This window comes from Bos indicus, chromosome 11 (assembly GCF_029378745.1).
Source record: "Bos indicus isolate NIAB-ARS_2022 breed Sahiwal x Tharparkar chromosome 11, NIAB-ARS_B.indTharparkar_mat_pri_1.0, whole genome shotgun sequence".
NCBI lineage: Eukaryota > Metazoa > Chordata > Mammalia > Artiodactyla > Bovidae > Bos > Bos indicus.
The window spans coordinates 88,398,375-88,422,851 of NC_091770.1; the positions used below are offsets into that span (position 1 = coordinate 88,398,375).

Sequence of the window (24,477 nt, forward strand, 5' to 3'; positions counted from 1 at the left end):
CGATGAGCGTGAGTCTCAGTGAACTCTGGGAGTTGGTGATGGACAGGGAGGCCTGGTGTGCTGGGATTCATGGGGTCACAAAGAGTCGGACATGACTGAGCGACTGATCTGATCTGATCTACTCATCAGAGACCACCATGGGACAGGGAGACTCTGATTGCTGGGCTCTGGGGGGTCAGGAGACAGCCCTGGAGGTCCTGGGCTGCTGGCTTGAGCCGGACTGCCTGCCTGCTGCCCGCTTCTGGGGCAGCTGGCCTCCTCTGCCTGTCCCAGCCTGGGGTGTCTTTCCTGTCATCACTTGGCCCTCCCAGGGCACAGGCATTGGCCCCCCGGGGTGTAACTTGAGACTCAGACTGTCAGAGCTGTCCCTTGTCGCTGTTTAAATAAGGACAGGAAAAGAAGAGGGGACCTGCTCCTGCCTCTGGGTGAGCCCTCCGAGCTGTGAGCCAGCTTAGAGAGCCCCTCCCGGGGGGCTGGGCTCCTGCAGACGCCACTCCCCCCACCAGCCTGCCCCAGAGAAGGCTGCTGAGTTTGCTCCACTTCAGAGATGGGGGAACTGGGGCGCAGAAAGAGGAAGCGACCTGCCCCAGGGCGCACGAAACAGCGAGTGGCAGATCTGAGATTTAACCCGGGCAGGCTCCGAGGTCCAGGCCTCGTGCCCGCGCCCCAGCTGTGGGTCTCAGACCCTGGTCCTCTCTGTGGCCGTGGGTCACGTGGACTCCAAACTGTCAGGGGGCCGCCGCCTCCTCCACCAGGCTGGGCAGATTGCGGGGGGTTGGGGTGCTGTGGCCTCTCCTTTCCGCCTTCTGGGCCTTGCCTCTGTGGCTGTGCCCCAGGGCTCCGTGTCCCAACCTGCAGCGCCCACCCCCACGTGACCCGTGAGCTCGTACATTTCCCCATTCAGCTGATGGTGAGTGCTGAGCTATTTTAAGCCCACATGGAAGTATTTTTTTTTTTTCCTAAGGACCATCTGCTACCGGCCCCAGCCCAGATGATACAGTTAGAATCTACCCACAGCATCCTCTCCCGCCTTCAGACAGTTCCAGGAACAAGGGTGAGTCAGTCGCCCAGCTGAACTTCGTCTCGCTAGAGACGGGGAGACGGGCCCGAATCGGGGCCAGCAGAGGGGGCCGCTCTCACCCCTGGGGCAGGTGCCCTGGGCTGCTCCTCAGAGCCAGGAAGGCGACCCCCGCCCCTTGCAGCGTGCCACCCACAGGAGAGGCAGACAGAGGCCTGGGAATGCCCACGTCGGCTCTTCTCAACCCAGCCTCTCTTTCCCTGGGAGTCGGATACCCGGTTCAGGAGTTCAAGTGCAGAGCTAGAGCTTGTCCAAAAATATCCCCGAGGAGCCAGTGGCCAGAGCGTCACCCTGCTCTGGCTGTCTGTGGATGGACCCCTGGGTCTGCTTTGGGGTGCAAAGATGTTTGGTCCCCTCTCACTGGGCCTCTTGGCCTGGCGTCCCCCCCGGGCTGTGGGAGGATGTTACTGGACGCTAACTGCAGGCCCCCACTCTCAGGTCTGCTAGCCTCCCCGTCTCTCTCTTCCACACTTCCAGCACCTACAGGCTCTCCCTGTGAGTGGAGGATATTGAACGTGGTGCCCAGCATGGAGACTGAAGTCAGACCTTGAATTAGGGCTCTGTCCTTCATAAGCTCACGACCCAGGGCAAGGTGGGCTAATTCCTCGAGCCTCAGTTTACCCATCTGTAAAATGGGGGTGTGATCCGACCCATCTCCTAGGATGTTTGTGAGCATTAAGCTGGATAATGTATGGAAAGATCTGTGTGCTGCCTGGCCATTGATCCCTCTGTCATGATGTATTTGAGAGGGTCTGTCCCCTGAATTGGCCGAGAAGCTTTGAGAGTGTTTGCAAGTGTTGAGTCTGCACACTGTATGCAGAGCGGTGCTTCTTTGCTTCTTGTGCTCAGTGGGGCCCTTTACTCCCGGGAGTGGGTTGTTTTGCAGCAGGGACCCTGGATAAGAAATGCGCGTGGGCCTTTGCAGCCTTGACTTTGACAGGGTAGCCCAAGGCCGGCTGTTATTTCATCACCGACCCTGCCAGCCAGGACCGTTGCCCTTGCTGCTGCTGAAGGCAGAGCCTGGAACTCCCAGTCAGGGGTTTTTCTCTGCTTCCTCCTCCTTCCTGGCCACTTCTTCCCCTCCCTCCGGGGCCGCGGGCCCTCCCGGTCTGGCCGCCCGTGCGCCTCCCGTGGTCGTGACCCCACAGCTGTGTCCCCCAGTGTTATCGGGGGCCCGCAGTCCTCCGTGGCCCCCGGGGTGCCCCGTGAGCAGGCGTGGGGCTGCGGCCTGACGGCTCGACTTCCTGTCGCAGGGTCTCTCTGCTGTGGCTCTGTGGAGCCCTACAGTTTATCTGTGGTCAGTGCTCGCACCCATTTCCTGCCAGCTGCTACTGGTTTTTCAGTCAGCTCTGCCAGCTCCGGGAACTGGGGAAGGACCGGGCTGCGTGATTCACTGGCCCCGGGCCTGCGGGGATGCTGCCCTGGTGCCAGTGGACATCTCCCTGGCTCGCGGAGGGACAGCACCTGCGCTGTCCCCGTGGGCTGTTCCTGCGAGTGAGAAGCAGAGAAACACCCGCACATTCATCGCCAACCGGAAGCTGAGGCTGTGTGTGTGCGTGTGTACGTGTGTGGGGCCCGGCATGTGTGTGCGTGCGTGTGATCTACGGGAATTTTTTCTGAGTGCACCCGTGCCGAAGGATGGGGTGTCATGTTCAGAGGAGTCAGAACGTAACTCTAAGCTGGGTGCTGGCGCCCTGGCGGGGAGCCCCGGGCGCCCTCTGAGGTACAGCCAGGTGAGCTTGTAGTGCCCGGATGAGGACAGAGTAGTCACATTTGAAATTGTATTTCCTGGCATTTCAGAAAGTGCAGAGAAAAATCCCCCACCATAGCAAATGACTCCTTCAAGTAGGAAACTGAGAATGTGCTCACTCATTTTTTTTTTTCAGGCTGTGATCAGAGGGTTTTCTTTCATTAATTTTCATTGGAGTATAGTTGCTTTACAATGTTGGGTCAGTTTCTTCCGTACAGCAAAGTGAATCAGCTATATGTGTCCATCTATCCACTCTTTTTAAGATTCTTTTCCCATATAGTTCATTACAGAGTATTGAGAAGGGTTCCTGATGCGAGAAGGGGGACACAGAGGATGAGTTGGTTGGATGGAATCATCAACTCAATGGATACGAGTTTGAGCAATCTCCGGGAGATGGTGAAGGACAGGGAAGCCTGGCATGCTGCAGTCCATGGAGTCACCAGGAGTCGGACACAACCGAGCGACTGAACAACAGCAAGGTCCTCATTAGTTATCTATTTTATACACGGTGGTGTGTGTACGTCAGTCCCAATCTCCCAAGTGATCTCACTTCCCCGTTCCCCTCTTGGTAACCACAAGTTTGAGCCAGAGTTTTGAAGTTGTCCAAAACGTTGGTGAGCCTCATGTTAAGTGTTTTTAATTGGCTAGATGGTCACTTCTCAAGCACGGTGAGGCCAGGGTGGCCAGCGGCAGTATACCTGGGAGACTGTCTGAATGTAAAACCTCCAGCCTGGGACTTCCTGGAGGTCCAGTGGTTAAAATTGGGTGAGGGCAGGGGTGAGGATTCATTCCCTGGGTGGGGAACTAAGATCCCACATGCCTCATGGCCCCAAAACCAAAACACAAAACAGAAACAAAACCTCCAGCCAGACTGGCCTGCTGAGCCCACCCTCTGAGTGTTGGTCTCAACTTTACCTGCGTCTGTAGGTCATCTTTCTCACCGTCAAGCCTGGGGAGATGCAGAGCCCATTGGTAGATGCTATTAATTTTCTTGATAGACAGAGTTGTCAAGAGTGAAAACAATGCTCTAGTGCAGAATTAAATTATTTACTGCCTGCAATGTGGGAGACCTCAGTTCGATCCCTGGGTTGGGAAGATCTCCTGGAAAAGGGAATGGCAACCCGCTCCAGTATTCTTGCCTGGAGAATTCCACGGAGAGGAGTCTGGTGAGCCACAGTCCATGGGATTGTAAGAGTCGGACACGACTGAGCGACTAACACTTTCGCTCTCACACATAGTTACTGCCCCCATTTTGGGCACCAGGTTCTGTGCTGGACATGGCAAGGGACCACCTAGCATCAGGCAGGTAAAGTTAGCAAGGATGCTGCCTCTTCTGGAGATGCTTCCTAGTCAGATGTGGGCAGGTGCCTGGGAGGGGCTTCAGGAGCAGGGGGTGAGGCCTAAAGTCTTCCATCAGGATAGGAAGTAGATGAAGGGGAGCGTGGATGTTGGATAGAAGACAGTGTTGCTAGGTTTGGGGCTCATCCCAGCACTGATACTGTGTGTGCAGTGAGCTCAGACAAGTCCTGACAGTTCTTTGAACCTTGGTTTTCTCTTCTGTGTAATGGGCCGAATGCTATTTCCTTTTAAGCTTGTTTTGAGACTTACATGAGGTAATAGATGCCACTTGTTTAGCACGGCCCTCACTAATCTCTATAAAGATGATAACAATGATTGCATCTGCGGGCAATGGGGAACCCTCAGGTGTGCAGGTTTTTAGCCGGACAGTGGGATGAGAAGAATATTGTAATCATTCCTAGAAAGGCCTAGTACCTTTAGGCAGAGAGAAGCTCTTTGTTGAGCTTAAGACACACGCACCATTAGTATTTCAAGCTATAATCAAGCTTAAAATGTGTCTGAGAAAATATGTTAAATCCTAAAAAGTACTGCCCTTCCTCCATCCATCATCATATTTTTGGATCCTAAGATCCGCCAAAAGCAGAATCTGAGCACTCTCCAAAGCACCGTGCCTTTGGATTGAGAACAAAACCGCAGACAACACTTTTTCATTTTTTCCCTCTTGAAAAGTCCCAAAGCCCAGATTACAAGAAAACCTTGGCTTTCCAAGCCCGTGCCTCTTGGGGTAGCCGACACACCCCGCTGTCCTCAGGCAGGACTGGATCTGGACATCCCGACGCCCATGGCCCTCTTTCTGCACACACTGGCCGGAGTGGCTCTGGGCAATGCTGAGTGGATGGCTGGCCAGGATGGGTTCTTTTCAAAGACAGAAAACACCTGGAGAGAAGAGAGAAGTGGGCTCCAGGGAGGCGAGCCCTGGGGAGCCACTGCCACCCCCCAGGATGTTCTGGGGCCACTCCATCTCAATTCCCTCCCATCTGAAGGCAGCCTCTGCACAGAAGTGCTTGGTGCATTCTACATGTGACCGCTGGGCACTCTCATGCCTCTGCTCAGAGCGCTTCTCTGGTGGGAGGGGCAGGATTCGGCAGGTCCTGGCTCCAAGGCAGGGATGAGAACTGGCTAGAGTGAGCCAAGGTTCTCACCTGGACCCTGCAGAGCCCGACAGGGCTGCCTTGGCTCCCCGACAGGTTTCCTTTCTGGCTTAGGGCTTTCTTCCTGGACGATTTTCTATCTGCAGTGTCGGAAGGAGGGGGATGTTTCAGGTGGGGCACCTCCACGTGCCCGGATGCCCACGTTTGGAGGTGACGCAGGCCAGCAGGTGTGTGTGCAGGAAGGCGCGTGCAGCTGCTGCGCCCACATCAAAGGCGTGAGGCCCAGTGTGGGAGTCCACTGGAGCGGGCGCTATTCTTGGCCCAGGCACTGACTGGCTGTGATACGATGCCTGCCGCTATCTTGCTGCACCATCTGCAAAACGGGGCAAGATCAAACTTTCCTGGTTCCACAAAACTCATGGGCAAACCACCTCACTGGTCAGGAACCTGGCCTGTCTACTGGGCCCTGGGGCCAGACCCTCCTATTGCCTCCCTGAGGTTTTCTGAGCATCCATCTGGCACTGTCTTCATGCCATCTCTTGCTGTTGCACTAAGTCATGTCTGACCCTTTGCACTGCAACATGCCAGGCTTCCCTGTCCTTCACTCTCTCCTGGAGTTTGCTCCAGTTCATGTCCTCTGAGCCAGTGATGCCATCCAACCATCTCATCCTCTGCTTCCCCCTTCTCCTCCTACCCTATCTTTCCCAGCATCAGGGTCTTTTCCAGTGAGTCAGCTCTTCGCATCAGGTGGCCAAGTATTGGAGCTTCAGCTTCAATCTGTCCTCCCAATGAATATTCAGGGTTGATTTTCTTTAGGATTGACTGGTTTGATCTCCTTGCAGTCCAAGGAACTCTCAAGAGTCTTTTCCAACACCACAGTTCGAAAGCATCAGTTCTTCAGCACTCAGCCTTCTTTATGGACCAAGTCTCACATCCCTACATGACGATTAGAAAAACCATAGCTTTGACTATGTAGAGAGGAGGTGATCCCACTAGAAGAAGTGCTCCTGGTTTCTAGTGAAAGCAAACCTGTGGCTCTCACAGCTCCTGTCTGGCCTCCCAGGTGCCCTTCCCAACCCCCAGTTGGGTCTTGCCAGTGTCCTGCTCAACTCCTACTAAGAACCGATGGGCAGAGACATCCAGGTCTCCTTCTGTCCCACTCACTCTGACTTGATGTATACTTGCCAGCCGCATGTGGCAGCTCCGAGTTCCTCGGTCAGGCCAGGTCTTTTTCAAGTCCCAGGGCCTTTGCAAATGCTGTTTCCTCATCTGTCCTTTCCCTCCAACCAGCTCAGCAAACTTCTCTTCATCCTTCAGAACCCAGTGCTGAGATCATTCTCATCGGGGAGCCTTCCCTGATCCCTGTACTCCCCCATCCTCAGGCTCCACATCAGGGGGTGTGGGGCACCCCAAGGCCTGCTCCTCATCATCTCTCAGGGCAGACTGGCTGGAGTGCATCTCTACTTGGGAGAGCAGGAGTGAAAGTGCCTCATCCAACTTTACTCCCAGGCTCCCCCCTCTCAGAGGGAGGTCTGGAGTCCCTGTCCCAGGAAACCTGGGGTAGAAAGGTTGGAAGCAGGAAGGACAGCTGTCAGGAGGCTGGAGGCGGGTGGAGATGACTTCAGATTTACATCAGTTTGGGGCTTGAGAGGAAGGATCACGGGGAGTTCAACACAAGCCAGTCAGACTGTGGTTCAGCTGTTCCCTGCTCTCTGTGTATGCTCCCTGCTCTGTGTGTGCTCCCTGCTCTGTGTGTGTGCTCCCTGCTCTGTGTGTGTGCTCCCTGCTCTGTGTGTGCTCCCTGCTCTGTGTGTGTGCTCCCTGCTCTCTGTGTGTGCTCCTTGCTTTGTGTGTGATCCCTGTTCTGTGTAAGTGCTCCCTGCTCTGTGTGTGTGCTCCCTGCTCTCTGTGTGTGCTCCCTGCTCTCTGTGTGCTCCCTGCTCTCTGTGTGTGCTCCCTGCTCTGTGTGAGTGCTCCCTGCTCTCTGTGTGTGCTCCCTGCTCTGTGTGTGTGCTCAGCCCCTGCTGGTGTCTCCAGGAGCCCAGGGAGTGTTCTCTGAAGGTGAGGAGGGTGCTGGCGGCGGGGGGCGGGGTGCCTGCAGGGCCCTCACTAAACTTCAAGCACAAGCCTGCCCAGTGGGGGCTTAGCTGGAGAAGCAGGAGTGAAGGGAAGGGCCTGCCTGTGACCTCACGCCAGGGCGCCTATGCCTGCATTGAGCTGCTGCCTTCAGGAAGCCGAGGAGGCCGTGAGAAAGGAGAGGCCCTCTTGAACAGCAGATAAAGACGGGGAGGGAGGCGCTGGCAGCCCATCCGATTCCTGCCCGGGGCTGATGACTGGTGACATTCAGATAGCTCCCTGGGTCTGGTTTTTCCTGTTCCTGAAGTTTCCGCAGTATGCAGGGCTAGGTCAGAAGTGGCTGCTGGGGAGTGTTGCTCATGTGCATGGGTGTGTGTATATGTGTGTGTGTGTGCATGTATACGTGCATGTGTGTGTGCGCGTATGTGTACATGTGTGTGAGTATGCGCGTGCTGTCTCTGTTTAGGGAAACAGGAAATTCAGGATTCATATCAGCACCACATCCCAGGCTGCCTTGCTTCCTAGAAAGGAGGGGCAGATAACACGGGGCCTGACCAGAAGGAAGGGGCTCGTGGCCTGGCTTTGTCCCAGGGCAGCGTCTGGCCCCTGGGTGTCCGCTTTCTTTTCTTCTAGAGGAGGCTCAAGTACTTGCCTGGAAGAAGCCAAGTAGGGAGCAGCCTTGGCTCAAGAAAGCTCTGAGTCTTGCCGGGGCTGCACGTTATGGTCACCTCTCTCCCGGGCCATCAGTGAGAGGGCCAGGAGGGTGGCTCTGAAGGGAGCAGATGACAGAGGACGCGGAGGGGCTGGGAAGGTGGAGCCCTCCAGCGTGGAGGGTCAGGACCTTGGAGCTGGAGTCTCAGGGTCCAGAGTTCAAGGCAGGGGGAGCTGGGAGCCAGTGGTGGGGGCAGGGGCCTGCTATTGCCTTCACAGCCCAGGAAAGAGGCCTCAGGCCTTGACTGGCTGGTCCAGCATCCATGGCGCTCACCTGCTGAACTCCCCAGCTTCCCAGCTGGTGACCTTCCTTCAAGGAGTCCCAGATACCCTGCCCTGGATCTGGGCCTGGGCACCTGAGGAGGCTGGCACTCTGCCCACTCACCTGGGCCACCCCTTAGAGCAGGGCCCCATTGTAAGCACGCCTGGACCTGGTGTGGGCTCCTTGGAGCTTCACCCCGGAGCTCAGCCTTCAGGTCTCCCTGCAGGCCCGCCCTGCCTCCAGGGTCCCTCTGATCCCTGACCTCGGTGCCCCGGGGAAGGGGCCTGGGCACAGGCTAGAACAGCTCACACTGCAGAGTCTCTGTGCACTGATCCCCGCCCCCCACCCTAGCTTGTTCCACTTTTAAAAATAGCTAATGAGGAAATTAATTTTGTCACCCAGATGTATTCCGTAAAAACATGTCAGGGTAAGACAATTAACCTCTGTACCGATAAGTCCTTCCCAAATTAATGAAGTTAATATTTGTAGATGTTGAGACATTCATCTGGGGACAGGGGCCACAGAAGTAGCACTCCCTCCAGGCAGAGTAGGATAGATACCCAAAAAGAAGAGGAGAAAGCTAGGGACAGACAGACAGACAGACACACACACACACACACACACACACAGTGAGAGATGGAGAGACAAACACAGAGCAAGAGACAGACACAGACAGACAGATTCACACACACAGATGGAGAGACAAACAGAGCCAGAGAAAGACACAGACAGACATACACAGCAGAGAGTGGTGGAGAGATGAACACGGAGTGAGTTAGACACAGAGAGATGGAGGCCAGAGGCAGAGACAGACAGCAGACACACACAGACAAAAGTATACACTGAGCGAAGTATCTGGGGCGGGGATGGGGCGAGGATAAGGAGACAGGAAGGAAAGAGAGCAAGACCGACAGAATGAGAGGAAGAGAGAGATGAGAACGTGTGTTTGGAGGAAGGAGTGAAAGTCGCTCAGTCCTGTCCGACTCTTTGCAACCCCATGGACTACACAGTCCATGGACTTCTCCAGGCCAGAATGCTGGAGTGGATAGCCTTTCCCTTCTCCAGGAGATCTTCCCAACTCAGGGATTGAATCCAGGTCTCCCGCATTGCAGGCAGATTCTTTACCAGCTGAGCCATCAGGGAAGCCCTTAGAGGGAGCAGGGCTGTAATATTTTCTGAGAATTTCCAAATATTCCAGATACTCGGCAGCAGTAGGTTTGGGGCAGGAGAAGACGTCACAAACTAAAGCACAGGATGAAAGGAGTTGGGTATTTTTCACACGTGGACTTTTCCAGCCCACTTGGATTCAGTTTTTTCTCTGCTCAAAGAGTTTGGATTCTTTTTTTCATCAGAGGCAGCCAGGAAGCCCTGGGTCATGGCCAGCAGGAGAGGGCTGGGTGGTTACTGCACATCTTTCTCTGGGTTCCCTGGAGGGTCACCTGGCTGGAAATACTGTCAGCGTTAATCTCCACCCACCCCTCCCCACTATGGGAGCCCTTCTTTGTCTCTCCCACTTTTACTGGGAGGACCCCGAGAGATGACAGCCCCCTGGGAGAGGACAACCTCTGCCCGAGCTGGGTCTTTTCATCTCAGGCTGGGTTTGGAGACGAAGAACTCCTGGTGACTTCATAGCCAGGGAGAGGGACAGGTCAGGGTGCGGGCAGGCTGGTGCCCCCGTAGGCAGGGCTCAGCGTCATTGGACCCTTGAGCTTCTACTCCCTGCAGACTCGGCCTGATTGGAGGAGTGCCAGCTAAGGAAGCAAATCCCGACCTGGCGCTCCTGGAGCTTGGATTGAAATGGAAACTTCTGTGGGGGACTCTGGGCCTTGGAACTGGCAGGGGTGCGGGGGGACAGCTGAGGGGCTGGGTGAGCCCTCGGGGTTCCATCATCTCTAAGGCTGAAGTCCCAGCCCTGCTCCCGAGGTGCTGACAGGCAGGAGACACAGGTTTTCCAGAGGCGAGAATTGGCCATCAGACCCCAGGCAAAGATGCTTTGCACTTGACCCTTTCTTTCTTAGTTTCTCCCAGCTGGGTGAAATGCAAATGGGACAGGAAGCATTCATCCTTCTTATTCCATCGAATCACCTGTTCTGGGGAGCAAAGTTCAGGACCGGGGGCAGGGCTCACGTTTCTGTGTGGGGCCTTTCATTGTGAGAGACTCGTGGATGGGACTGCGCTTCTTTCCAGAAAACCCAGGGGTGGTGACCATGACTGGACAACAGCAGGCCCCGAAGCCCCGCTGGGCAGCCACTTTGGGAAGCTGAGGGGAGAGCTGAGGCTGATGGGGAGGGAGCCGGGCACAGGGAGGCCCGCCTGCTTGTTTCCACATTTGACGTTGTGCCCACGGGTTGCAGACAGTAGAGACTGCGTATCTGGTTGGACTTCTCCCCGATTTCATTTTCTCAGGCAGCGACAGGCTTGCAGATCCCAGGGAAGTGATAGATGGCATCTATCTGGAGCTCCGTGAGGCCGTTGCTTGCCCCTGTGCAACAGTCTCCCTGCCCCTGATCTCTCGTTCTGAGCTGGGTGGACCAGGGCCTTCCAAGGGCCAGCCATGCCCAGAGGGCTCAGTGGGACGTCCCAGGGCCCAGGCCCACTGATGGTGTCACCACACCCGGGACCACAGATGGAACCTTGTCAAGTTTTGCTGAGAACCACCGTGTGGGTGGGGTGGCCTGGGGGCCAAAGGCCCTGAGTCCACGTTGGTTGTGGGGAATGGCAGATGTGGTGGGAGAGTGAGAGAGGTGAGCAGGCCTGTCCACTGCTTGCCTTTCCCAGGCCAGCTCTGGGCTGGGCTCTAGGTCATCTTGGTGTGTTGTCTAAAGTCGGGGTTTGGTACCAAGGGGAGAAAGGAGCCCAGGGATGCCCCCTGACTTCTGCACCAAGCTCTGTGCCAACCACAGGCCTCCCACCCTGAACCCATCCCCCTAGAGAGGGAAAGCCCTAGTTAAAGCACGAGGGGCGTTTGGGAGACGCTGACACTTCAGGTGGGTGTTACGTCTGCAGGTTCAAGAGGGCTTTTACAGTATGAGGGCTTCTCTCCTCTGCTCTGGACAGAACCCTGGAAACAGGTTCGGATGCAGATTGAAGGGCTGTGTTAATGGCAAGGAAGAGGGTTTTCCAGCAGGGCTTAGCTCTGCAGAAACTCTGAGAGTTGGGCAGGTGCTCTCTGTGGCTGTAAATTGTACCTTGAAGATGATGGGGGTGCCCTTCACTTGAGGGCACCACCTGAGCTGCCCACAGGTCTGAGTGCCAGCCCAGTCACCCAGCCAGTCTAGACCCAAGTTTCCCATCAGTGTATTAACACAGCCACATCGGCCTCGTGGGATCAGAGGGATTCATGTATGTAAGTGAAGTCGTTCAGTCGTGTCCGACTCTTTGCCACCCAATGGACTGTAGCCTGCCAGACTCCTCTGTCCATGGGATTTTCCAGGCCAGAATATTGGAATGGGTTGCCATTTCCTTCTCCAGGGCACCTTCCATTGCCTCCTCCAGGGCATCTTCCCAACCCAGGGATTGAACCCAGGTCTCCCACATTACAGGCAGACTTTTTACCATCTGAGCCACCAGGGAAGCCCATGTATGTAAAGGCATGCTTTTAGTTCAGAAACTCCAGGTGAATGCTGTTGCTCCAGCACACACGCGTGTGCACGAGCAATGGCTCTGGCCCGGGTGAACTACGCGTGTTTCTGGGGGCGCTCTGTTCCTTCCTGTGATCCCTGCTTCCCAGTGCACCTGCTGGTGTGGAGCAAAGCCCACCTGGCCTGGGTTGAACTCCTGGAGTCCAGAGCCCGGAGGACGGCCTGCTGGGGTCCCTGCTGGTCTCCTGCCCTGCCCTGTCTCACCCCTGTGAACAGAGTGAGAGGATTTCTCATAGAACAGGAGGAGAAGGGGCACAGCTGGCTTCACAGGGGGAGAAGGTCAGCAGTAGAACGGTGTCCACGGTTGGAGATCCCCTCCTCCCTCTATAGCTCACCAGGGTGGACAGTAGCCCCTGGGTCCCCCAGGGAGGGAGACTTCATTAACGCCCTTGGTTCATCAGGCCCTGCTCAGAGGGTGCTGGGGACCCAGGGAATTTCTGGTGCAGTGGCTCCAAGCGTGGGCTTCCCCCCTCACCCCCAAATCCCTCTGCAAAGGCTGCCTTGCCTTCTCCAACCTCCCTCCCCTTCCGGGCGGGCCTGGGTTCACAGAGGACAGAGCCCTCCTTTACCTCCTGCCCTGGCTGACCCCTAAGGCAGGTTTCTGCCTCTGTGAAGGGTTAATTCACAGCCATACAGGACAGAAGGGCAGTTACAGAAGGGTGAGCAGTGGGGAAGTGGCAGCGGTTAGAGAACCCTCCCAGGACTTGCCAGCTGGGGCCCCAGTTCCCGATTCTCCTGCTGTGAGCCCCTGGGTGCCCTTCCACCCGGTGGAGGGCATGACACCCCTGACTCAGCTCCCGCCACAGGGGTGACCATGGTCAGGGGTCAGCTGCATGGCCAGGCCGCTCAGGACTGGATGTCTCCTGCTCGGGGAGGTCAAGAGACAAGTACCAGGCCGAAGTTCACCGGGTCAGTGGTGTTGACTCTTTGTGACCCCGTGGACTGCAGCCCAACAGGCTCTTCCCTCCATGAGATGCTCCAGGCAAGAACACTGGAGAGGGTTGCCGTTTCTTCCTCCAGGGGGATCTTCCCAACCCAGGGGTCGAACCCAGGTCTCTTTTTTTCCCAACCCATATCTCTTCTGCCTCCTGCATTGGCAGGCAGGTTCTTTACCACTAGTGCCACCTGGGAACCCACAGGCTCTCGACGGGGGCACAAAGCTAGGCCCCACTCTGGTGGTACGATCTTGGCAAAGTCCTTCATCCCCTTCCCCCGGTTTCCTCTCCTGCGAACCAGGGGTTGTCATAGCTCCCAGGTTGCCATAACAAAATGTCCCAGACAGGGGGGCTTAAACTCCAGCTCTAGAGGCTGGAGTCCGGGATCCAGGTGTCGACAGGGCTGTTTCCTTCAGAGGCCGATGAGGGAGGCCCTATTTGAGACCCTTCCCCCAGCTGTTGCTGGTGGCTTGCTGAGCTCTTGTACCAGCTTCTACTTCACGGGCTTTAAAAGGATCCCACCCACCCCTGAGGACTCAGTCCATGGACCTGCTTCCATATGTCAGTCTTGATGCCGGCTGACCTATACCAAAGTCAGATGCCCACTCTCAGCCTCCAGCCTAGGTCCCCACTACTCCTGCCTCGTTTCGGCATCCCCTCCCTCTCCCACCCTCAGCTGGACCTGCTGGTCCATCTTCAGCCTGTTGCTGTTGCTGTTTAGTCGCTCAGTCGTGTTCAACTTTTTGTTACCCCATGGACTGCAGCACCCGAGGCCTTCCTGTCCATCCCACTCCCTGAGTTTAGTCAAACTCATGTCCATCTAGTCAGTGATGCCATCCAACCGTCTCATCCTCTGTCATCCCCTTCTCCTCCCACCTTCAATCTTTCCCAGCATCAAGATCTTTTCCAACGAGTCAGTTCTTGACATCAGGTGGCCAGAGTATTAGAACTTCAGCTTCAGCATCAGTCCCCCAGCCTACTGACTGTTGAGTCCTCCCCGACCCTTGAGTGGAGCTAAGCTTTGAGAAGGGCTAGGGTCTGAGGTGGGGTGGGCTGATGCAGCTCTGGGGTGCAGAGGGAGGACAAGCCTATGTGGTCCCCACTACCCCGTCGCTATGCTAAGACTGATCTCACTTGGCTGACTCCGAGGAGGGGGAAAGGACTAGCTGGATGGCCTGGCTGTGTCTGGCCCTGAACTTGATCGTGGCCCGACCGTGCTCAGGATGTGCGTGCAGAATGGAAGGTCTGCCTGTGTGTGGGCTGTCTCTACCTGTGCCACACGGCATTGGTCATCCCGTGGAAGTCACTTTGGAGCCGAGCAGCTGATGCATCTCATTAGTTCTGCCCTCTGGTTGACAAGTGGCGGCCTCTCTGATGACAGGATGGGTTCCTCCCAAATGCTTCTGTCTGGCAAGGCTGAATATTAATTGCCTCCCTTTATGTCATGATTTTTCGTGGACACGGGGTGTCACCACGTCACGGAGTGAGAAGTCGGTGCCCAGAGATACGGAAAAAAGGGATAAATTGGAGTGAGCTGCCCTCGACCCTGAAATACGGGAGAGATGGCTGTCGCCCAGGGAGTGAGAGAGTCAGTTCCTAGGCAGGTTGATAAGAAGTCCGGGGTCCCCAAGGAGGAGAAAGGTGTCTGGAGCTCTCAAGAAGGAGAAAAGGACAAACTTTTTTTTCTTTAAGCTCAGAGTTGATTACACAACAAAGCAACTCGGCTTAAACTCTGTACTAAGGATTATATTATTACTATTACTTCTGGGTTACCTTGGTGGATTTCTGTTCTTTAGGGCTTTGATTGGATACCCCCTAAAAATTTGTTTTAGATGAGTGTTCAGTCCTGTTCTATCTATTCATAATAATTCTAGATGGGATCCTCTCACCTGGCCAATTAAAAATACCTGCTCTGAGGCTGGCCATAGATTTAAGTTTTCTCTTAGGGTCATTTAAACTCAATTGGAGTGATGAGCTAAGTCTCAATAAAAAATTAACTTCTCATCTATTAAAAGGAAAACTCCTACAATTATGGGGAGGATCTACATGGTTAACACCAGGCTATGGTCATTTAAGTTTAAAGGCTCCTCTATGTTGGAAACGGTTAAAATCATACCAAAAATGATCAACCTGGTAATTATGAGACAAGGCTGGGTGCTTTATGATCTATGCCTGTTATCACCCTTAGAGAGAGTGATTGGCATGGAACTCAGTGGATTTGTAGCACTAATTTATGGCCTTGACATCTACAGGGATGATACGAAGGTGTAGCCTGGGATTCCCATGAATTTAAGGTCATACATGTTAACAAATTACAGGTAACCCCAACCAATCTACCATTGATATGATCCCAGTGGGTCAAAGATCTGTATTCTACTGGTATGACCATTTAGCAGCTTGTGTGTGTGTGTGTGTGTGTGTGTGTGTGCGCTCGCACCTTCGATGGGGTTGGAGGATGTAATTGACCATATCTAAGCCTTGACAACTTTCATAAGCTTTAAATGATAGTAACCAGGCTATTAGCCTATTGAATTCTCATATCTCTATGATGAGAAAGGCAGTGCTACATAACCTTGACACCTTACAGCATCTCAGGGAGGTATCTGTGCTATAATTCAAACTGAATGCTGTATTTTTTATACCTGATAAATCCTTTAATGTCACACATTTGAACCACATGAAAAATCAGATTTCTGCTCTAAGTGACCCATTCCCTAGTCTTGACAATCTTCAAAAAAAAAAAAATTTACTTTTAATTCCACAAATGTTATTAACTGTACCATTTGTATTTTGCTTGTTTCACGAGATTATTATTTCTTGTATTACCAAGTATATGACTGAGCCATCAACAGAAATGATGACTATACTTGAAGCAGTTGATCAAATGTATAGTTCGATATATGGTCAATGATTGTAATAGTGTAACTCTAGAAGGCAATGGCACCCTACTCCAGTACACTTGCCTGGAAAATCCCATGGATGGAGGAGCCTGGTGGGCTGCAGTCCATGGGGTCCTGAAGAGTCGGACACGACTGAGCGACTTCACTTTCACTTTTTACTTTCACGCATTGGAGAAGGAAATGGCAATCCGCTCCAGCGTTCTTGCCTGGAGAATGCCAGGGATGGGGGAGTCTGGTGGGCTGCTGTCTATGGGGTCGCACAGAGTCGGACATGACTGAAGTTACTTAGCAGTAGCAGCAAGGATTATATAACAACAATGTATCCTGTTTGAGGCCATGTTTCTCCTTCTTGAGAACCTTCTGACTAATCCTGTTATCTTAAAATGTATATTATGGGAGTGGGTCTGGTAAGATCTTTCTATTGTTCGTTCTAATTCTGTCATCTTAAAATGTAAACTGTGGGAGTAGTTCTGGTGAGAGCTTTACACCCTTGAGACATTCTTTTGATTTATTGTTAATAACCAACTGAAGCGTATATAGCTCCCTTGCTAAGACTAGCCAGTGGGGCACTCTCTGTCAGAAGCTTTCTTGGTCCTTTTTACACTTTAATAATCTTCCCCGGTGGCTCAGAGGCTAAAGCGTCTGCCTGCAATGTGGGAGACCGGGGTTCAATCCCTGGGTCGGGAAGATCCCCTGGAGAAGGAAATGGTAACCCACTCCAGTATTCTTGCCTGGAGAATCTCATGGACGGAGAAGCCTGGTAGGCTACAGTCCACGGAGTCGCAAAGAGTCGGACATGACTGAGCGACTTCACTTACTTACTTACACTTGAATAAAACTCTGCTATACAAAAGCTCTTGAGTGATCGAGCCTGGTCCCTGGTCCCAAAGCTAAATCTTCTTCTTGGGAGATTAGGAATCCGACATCATTCACTGTAAACTTTCAGGAGTGGCTCATTTGTTCCCAGGGGCACCTCTGGGCTGTGGCTGGTGTGCGGGCCGCAGCCCCGGGTGGCAGGGAAGGGAGGTGGTCTTCCCAGTCAGGCAGCTCAGGAGAGATGCTCCCTCAGGACCACAGAGTCAGAGATGGTTCGTACATGACAAGCCCCAGAAGACGCTGCGCTCCAGGTGATCATGGTTGAACAAGCATCCACAGGGAACCCAGGCTGCTCCAACTAGCACTGGAGAAAAGGGTCAGAAGACGGGACCTGGTGTGTGTGTGGTCTCTGTTTAAAGGTTGGGATTGGGCATTCATATCAGACTACTGGCCCTGTGTGTGTGTGTGTGTGTGTGTGTGTGTGTGCGTGCACGTGTGTGTTTTGCACAATGGTGGCAGCTGCTCAACTGACAGAGATAAGAGGAATAGTGCTTAGCGGTGATGAAAATCCATTTTTTACATGACCCTCTTCTTGGCCCATGGAGTTCACTAAACATCAGCTTAGTGTTTGAGACGACAGAGATGCCCGCTGGATGCCCTTGACTCTGGTCGCCTTTAAGAGGCCACTGAGGTGCAGGTGTCAGCGTGAAGCCTGGAGCTTCCAGTGTGGTGGGCGGAGAGTATGGCCCAGCATCCCAGTTATTTCCAAGTGATGGAGGAGCGGGTCTGTAATTATCCTATGAGGTCATCTTAATTAGAATGGCGTAAAACAAAGACTAACGAGGTATCATCCCATCTTTTCGAGACTTGTCATAGATTCAAATGGAAAATCTTTCAGCTTCTCGGTGGTGACTTTTGAAAACCTCCGTTGGTGTTCTTTCTCTCTGTCCCTTTGGCAAGTGTCAGGTGAGACCAGCCACTGGCCTTCAGCGGGTGCTCAGGCCCGTGTGCTGGTCCTCCTTGGCACCAACTGCAGGCAGAAGAAGAGGCAGGGGTGGAGATGGTCCAGGGAGGACCCTGGAGGACTCTGTAGGGAAGGCCAGGCTCCATCATTTTTCTAGGAGAGAGTGTCACAGAGGATGAAAGAGCCACAGTAGAAACCAGGACAGCTGGACTTAGCCCCAGACAGCCTTCCAGGACCAGGGCCACTTGTGAAAGCCTCTGTCTCTCTGACCCTCTGTTTCTTCATCTGTAAAATGGAGTTGGCCTGAGAGTAGAGGTCAAAGAGGGAGGTTGGAGCAGAGTGATGGTTCGTAAAGTTTCCAGAAGCCTCTTCTTTCCTTAAGGCGAGTCAAAGGGCTTTGCTGCTGAAGTAAAAGTGAAAGTCTCTGTTGTGTCCTACTCTTTGTAACCCCATGGACTTTACAGTCAATGGAATTCTCCAGACCAGAACACTGGAGTGGATAGCCTTTCCCTTCTCCAGGGGATCTTTCCAACCCAGGGAGAGAGCCCAGGTGTCCTGCATTGCAGGCACATTCTTTATCAGCTGAGCCACAAGGGAAGCCCTTGCTGCTAAAACCAAGTAATAAAGTTTAATAAGTAATAAAGTTTCCCCTGATTTGCAGATGCAGTGACATCAAAAGCTACTAATGGCAAAGGAGCCCAGTTCCTCCCTCGCCACGGGGATCACACATCCTGAGTCCCACCAGCACTGTCTGAGCCCTGTCTGGGTGCTTGTGGGAGACACAGCCTCTCCCAGGCCTCCCCATCCCCTCCTGTTCAGCCCTGGGCACCTCCGGCCAGGCTGCCGCGTGGGCTTGCTCACCAGTGGCCTCTGGTCAGCTGGCCACAGCGTCTGCTGGCCTGCTCTTTCCTCCCTGTCCCTCTCCAAGAGAGACAGAGCCTCCCAGGGTCCCCAGAGCTGCCACGTTCCTTGGACAGCAGGGCTAGGGGAGGGCCCGCGCCGTGGCTGCTGCTGCTCCCGGTCCCCTTGCCGCTCACTCTCCTTACGCCCATCATCCTGTACCCAGGGCTGCCCTCCTTCCTCCAAGCCAAGTGTGCTGCGGCCCGCCCCCCCCTTCCCCCCCGCCCCCCCCCCACACCCGGCCCTGCCGCCCCCACCTCCCTCCTCACCCTTCCCGGCCTTTGAGACTGGGAACTGGAGCCCTTCACACCTCATTCTGAACCATCTGCATTTGCGCTGTTTCACCTTTGAGGGCTTCCCCCCAACAGTGGGGGAAATTCTCACCTCACATCTGCATGAATAACAGGCTCCTCTAAGAGGAAGTCTTTCCAGGGGACAGAGCTGGGTGCAGATACAAAATCTGGGTGTTACCAGAAACGGACTCACTGAAAACCAAACTCACCTCCTTTGGGTTAGATTTTCATGCAGAATAGGATGTTCTCAGTTTTAAGTTAGACTTGGACACGACTTCACTTCACTTCAGTTCACTGTTTTTGAGGGTGCCGTTGGGTGGTATTAAGTTTCTCTTCTGTAACTTTTAAGGTTAGAGCATCTGCCTCCAATGTGGAAGACCTGGGTTCGACCCCTGGGTTGGGAAGATCCTCTGGAGAAGGAGATGGTAACCCACTCCAGTATTCTTGCCTGGAGAATCCCATGGACGGAGTCCATGGGGTCACAAAGAGTCGGACACGACTGAGTGACTTCACCTTCACCTTCCGTAACTTTTAATGCTTTATAAACCCATCGCCACCTGACAGCACTGCCCAGCACTGCCTTCTTCTATGAAAATGTGTTAGTCGCTCAGTCCTGTCTGACTCTTTGTGGCCCCATGGACTCTAGCCCTCCAGGCTCGTCTGTCCATGGAATTTCTCCAGGCAAGAATACTGGGGTGGGTTGCCATTCCCTTCTCCAGGGGGATCTTCCCTACACAGGCATCGAACCTAGGACTCCTGCATTGCAGGCAGATTCTTTACTGTCTGAGCCACCAAGGAAGCCCTCCTTCTAAGAGGAGGAACAAACCAATAAACTCTACTTTTTGAGCTGAATGAGTCTGCCTCTCCAGAGAGCCCTGTCCCCAGGGGCATCCCGTCCTGGCAACTAAGGACTCAGCTCGCATTGGAGGTGATGTCTGCCCTGGAGTCCTCCACTTATCAACTCAGTGACTTCGGACAAGTGTCTTTGGTTTCATTGTCCACAGAATAGGAACCATGAGGCTCTCCCCGGGGGAGAGAGAGAGAGAGAGTAGAATAAGATAATACTGCCGAGGAAGCGACCAGTGCCCGCTGGCCCTGGGGAAGCCTCCATCTCGCTGAGACTGCCCTCGGGTGGTCATGGGCAGCTTCAGAGCTGAGCAGGAAGCCCTGAACAGGCCGGATCCTGTTAGAGCAGGTAAAAAAAAAAAAAAAAAAAAAGAAAGTAACTCCAGCAAGGGAGAAACTGGTTGAAAACAAGCCAGGCCTGCTGCCGATCACTGGACTCCTGCTTCGTAAAGTCGATATGGACTATCCATTTCCCCTTTGTGGCTTCATTTCATAGGAAAGTCCCTGCAGGTGTGATCTGTGACTTACAAAGAAGGTTGGGAGACAGCAGCCCTGGAAAAATAATTCCACCTATAAACACCTGTGTTAACAAGTGCTGTATTTGTACAGCTATTTTCTCTTTCAAATACTGTTTACACACACCTATTCTCTTACCCCGCTCAGGTGTGCATTGCAAGGCATCTGGGGACTTGCTGGCTTGGGGCCAGCCCTCCCCAGTCGGAAATGGCTCCCCTCTTCGCCGAGAAACTCGGGGCTCGGAGCTCAGGTCTTCCCGGGGCCTGCTGCAGTGTTAGTGCTCCTGAGGTCCCCCTCTGGGAGCTCAAGCCAGTCAAGTCCGAGACCTCGGTGTGGCAGGAAGGGCCGGCCAGGGGGCCCCTTAGGGGACAGTGACCCCAGCTGGACGAAAGAGGACACCTGCTCTTTTCCTCGCTAGCCCAGGTCACTTTGCATTTTCACACTGAGCAGAAATTTGAACCCCTCCACCACCTGATTTCCACAGCCGTACAGCACTCCCTGGGCTGGGGGTGTAGCTGCCGGAGGAGATGCAACAATGAGACCTTTAGAGGTCTGGCGGGCCGGGGAGGAAACGCATTCAGTGCGGTCCTTTCTCGTTCGTCGAGGATGCCAGTATTTGTTTAGAATTCCATGTGCCTCCACGGCAGCCCTTCGGACTTGATTCCTGTCTCACCCTGGCGAGTGGTTTTACCCCCAAACGGCACGGGACACTCATCGGGACCTTGTGGACGTCCAAGTTTCAGGCCCCAGGCTCGGAGACCCTGGTTTACTTGAGCTGGAGTGGTCCAGCCAAATCCCCAAATCCATCGAATGGGTGGTGAGCGAAGCCCAGCTTCTGTTAGGATTGCCAGGCATCTCTGCGTCTTTATTTACTGTGAATATAAGCTTTTTGCTCAGAAGAGCTGTGCATTTGCAGAGCAATCGTAAGGGTGCAGAGAGCATCCACCCCCCACACCTGTCCCCTTCTTGTTGGCAGCTGACAAAGCTGTAGTCATTTGTCTCAATGAAGTCAGCGGCATCCGTCCACCACTATCAGTGAGATTCTATGGGTTATTGGGGTTTCCCCCCCCCCAAGTTCTTTTTCTGTCCCAGGGTCCCCTCCAGGAAACCTCCTTACATTTAACGGTCACACCTCCTTGGCCTCTTCTGATCTCTGCTGCTTCTTCAGACTCTCCTTGTTGTGTGTGACCTTGATGGTTTTGAGGGCAGGTTATTTTGTACAGCCCCGTGCTCTGGTCTTGGCTGATATTTTTCTCATGCTTAGACTAGGGTATGCGTTTTGGAAGGAAGACCACAAAGGTGAAGTCTGTATTCATTCCTGTCCTATGACTCATCACGGCCACACTGGCCTTGATCACCTGGCTGACGGAGGCAGAGTCCGCCAGGCTCCTCCACGGTCATGTCACCCCTCTGGTCATACTGTGTTCTTCAGAGGCACGTCGCAGAGCAGAACCCACATACGGCAGGTGGTCCCCCTCCTCCTCTTGCAGGGGGCGTATCTACATGAAGTCTGTGGAATTCTCCTGTCAGGGTAAATAGTTTCTCCCCATTGATTATTTTTTCAGTTATTTATTTATTCGCCATGGATCTTTTTTTTAAAAAAAGTTTTACTGTTTTATATTGGTATATGGCAGGTTCCTGGGTGTTGTGGTAGTGGTAAAGAACCTGTCTGCCAATGCAGGAGACATGAGAGACACAGGTTTGACCCCTGGGTCAGAAAGATCCCTGGAGGAGGGCATGGCAACCCACTTCAGTTTTCTTACGTGGAGAATCCCATGGACAGAGGAGCCTGGTGGGCCACAGTCCATGCGGTTGCGAAGAGTTGGGCACGACTGAAGCGACTTAGCACTCAGGCACACATAGCAGATTAACAAGGTTGTGATAGTTAGAAAGCAAGTCGACTCAGCCATACATACACATGTTGCTGTTCTCCCCCAAACTCTCCACCTATCCAGGCTGCTGCATGACTTTGAGCAGAGTTCCCTGTGCTGTTCAGTTGTTCCTTGTTGGTGATCCATTTTTTATATAGCAGTGTGTACCTGTTTATCCCAAACTCCCTACCCATCTCTTCCTCCCATCCTTCCCCACCCCGGCAACCATAATTTTGTCCTCTAATTCTGTGAGTCTGTTTCCTAAATACATTTTTTTGTATCATTTCTTTTTAGATTCCACGTACAAGGCTATTTCTCTGTCTGACTTCACTTAGTATGTTTTATGTTGGTGTAGACTCTGAGATATTTAAGCTTCGGATTATGATCCAGTACCGTGCTCCTTACACTGCTGCTCACAAACGATCCAGCTTTGGGCAGTGGGAGCTCTTTCAGGGTATCTTCTCTCTCTTTCTCTGAAATGCCCCGTCGTTTTGGTTTTCAGGTGCTTGCTTACTTAAGAAGAAAGGCAGGGCTTTACGAACACCTGCTGGATGGTTTTAGGTGTTTTATTTGCATTTTCGTTGTTTAATCATAACCACTCATTTCTCTCCTTAACACACACTCTCTTGCTCTCCGACCCCCAGTTTTCACTCGGGTGCCAGGAGTGGCATCAGGGGGCCATCCATGGCAGAAGGCGCCTGGATGGAGAGCTGGGCGGCTGAGTTCATGTCCAAGCCCTGCTCCTCACCAGATGTGTGAGCTAGAATGAGTACTTTCACCTCTGCCAGCCTCCAGTCTCTAGCTGTGGGAGGGAGACAGCCCTGAGTATCTCGCAGAAGCCTTCTAGACCCGTGTAGCCGTAGAGACAGCATAGCCATGCTCAGACAAGCATCTTGTCCCTTCTGCCCCTCGCGCTGTTGCTATGTGATTGTCACCTTTTGATCCCTGCTTCCCTAACTACAACATCAGGGCACTGGACTTGCTGATCTTGGAAGACCACCCCCCCTTCCTGATGTTCCTTGTGGTCCCAGATGGGTGGGGATGGGTGATGGGGGAGGGGTCAGCAGGTATGGCCCTAGGAGCCCAGCACCCTGGCCTGTGGCCAACCCTAGCCTCATATTGGAATCAGCTTTGCAAATCTGCCCATCAAAGAAGATGGCTTTTTGCCCTAGAACACAAAACATTATACTGAAACATGTTATCAGCATGTCTGAGTTAAGCCCCAACTGGCCCCTGCCACCCTCAGATATGTTTCAGCTCTTAGTGTGCCTTGGCTGGCTGGACACAGGCTGGAGATCCCAAGCCAGTCTGATCTCATAGAATGTGAAGTGTGTCTGCAGTCACTGGTACCAAAGGCGCATGGGCGTTTTGAGTGTTCTTAGTTATCTGGTCTCCCATCTCTGTGCGTCCATTTCCACCCACAGTGATATTTGTCAGCTTCTATTGATGAGTGGGATTTGGGTTGGGGTGTGAGGTTGGGTTTCTGGTGTGAATTTCTGAGGTTGGGTACAGGTGCTGAAACTGGGGCCAGGGCCTGGCTGGGGGTGGGGTGTGGCTGCTCATGGTGCTTCCTGTGGGAGCCGGGTCTCAGACTTGGAGGTGGACCATTTCTCCAGAGCAGGAGAGGGTCCGATGGGGAAGATGGACTCCAGAAAGGGCTCCGGGGTAGGGCTAGAGGAGCCGACCTGGGCGTCTGCAGCTCTTCTGGTCTAGAACAGGGAGGGGGGTGGATGGGGGTTTGGCTGGAAGGAGGGCCAGCTTAGAGCAAGCCTGGGTCTTCATCCCAGAGGAGGAAAGCTAAAGGTATTTACCCAACTGGGTCACTGGGTTGTGGGAACTCAGAACGCTGGCCAAGGCCGTGGGTGTCCCAGGATTAAGGGCTGGGCAGGGGGGTGAATGAAGGAAAAGGGGACCCTGAGTGTGAACCCTTGGTGATGGGCTGGGAGAGGAAGAGGGGCTCGGAATGTCCAGTCAAGGGAGGCAGTGGCAGCAAGAACAGGATCCATTGCACAAATGACCACAGATGGGTGTTCACATGCATATGGAGATCCACCTACCAAGATGCTTGCAGAGGCATTGTGGGTAATGGGATAAAATCGGAACAACAAAAATGTCCATTATTAGAAGGGGATCAGGGTTTATCTGAAATACATACTATACCATGGGGTACTCTGGCGATACTGAAAAGAAGACAGGCCTGTAGGATCCAATGGACTAACACTAGTGGGAACAAATTGCATGTTTGTTTCTTTTATATAATCCCGCGTCTGAAGGAGAGCAGTTGCTGCTTACCAGGGTTGTCAGGGACCCAGTTTCCTTCTTTCCCATGTCACCTTCATGAAAGGTGTTGGCTTTTAGAGCCTTACACTAGTTTCCTCACGGCCCCGAATGGCTGCTGTGGCTCTGAAGATCACGTCTAAGTATAAAGAATGAGAAGGGAGTGCTGGTCAGTGCCAGATACAATTGTA

General features: G+C 53.5%; 1 long non-coding RNA gene across 1 annotated transcript in view; it reads left to right on the forward strand.

The window, feature by feature from the left end:
• The first annotated feature begins 567 nt into the window (after nucleotides 1-567).
• Nucleotides 568-24,477, forward strand: part of LOC139185675 (uncharacterized) — a 31,603-nt gene continuing 7,693 nt past the window's right edge. Inside the window, exons 1-2 of the long non-coding RNA XR_011569166.1 lie at nucleotides 568-1,054; nucleotides 3,109-3,307. This is a non-coding gene — a long non-coding RNA (uncharacterized lncRNA). The remainder of the gene's footprint in view (nucleotides 1,055-3,108; nucleotides 3,308-24,477) is intronic.